A 481-nucleotide genomic window follows, 5' to 3' on the forward strand; every position below is an offset into this window, starting at 1 on the left:
CCAAAAGGCGGTTTTTTAAAAGTGTGATAGATTGGGTCCCCTGATCAAAGGGGTACCCCAAAGTAAGAAGCCATCCCCCTTTTTGCGGGCTTGGATTTTTGATCCCTTTTACCGTTTTTAAAACCCCCCCCCCCCGAAATCGCCCCATTCATGCCACAGGAAAAAAATGAGGTGGGGGAAGTAAAAAACTTCAATACAAGGTGTTAAATACAAAACCCTTGTCATGTTTGTAAAATAGTTTAGACAAAATTTGCAAATTTTTTTTGTGCTTTATTTTTTTCCCAGCCAACCCTGGCTGCCTCGGGTTGGGGGCTCTAGGGCAAAATTTGCATTTCCACCCTTTTTTGAAAATATTCCGGGGTTTTATCTTGCTGCCCCTTTTTTCTGTCACATTCCTAGTTTTAAACAAACCCAAATTGGTCCAGAAGTTTTGACTCCAAACTGGGGCTCAAATACTGCATTGGCCCCCCCCCCAAAAAAC

Source organism: Penaeus monodon, chromosome 20 (assembly GCF_015228065.2).
Source record: "Penaeus monodon isolate SGIC_2016 chromosome 20, NSTDA_Pmon_1, whole genome shotgun sequence".
Taxonomy (NCBI): domain Eukaryota; kingdom Metazoa; phylum Arthropoda; class Malacostraca; order Decapoda; family Penaeidae; genus Penaeus; species Penaeus monodon.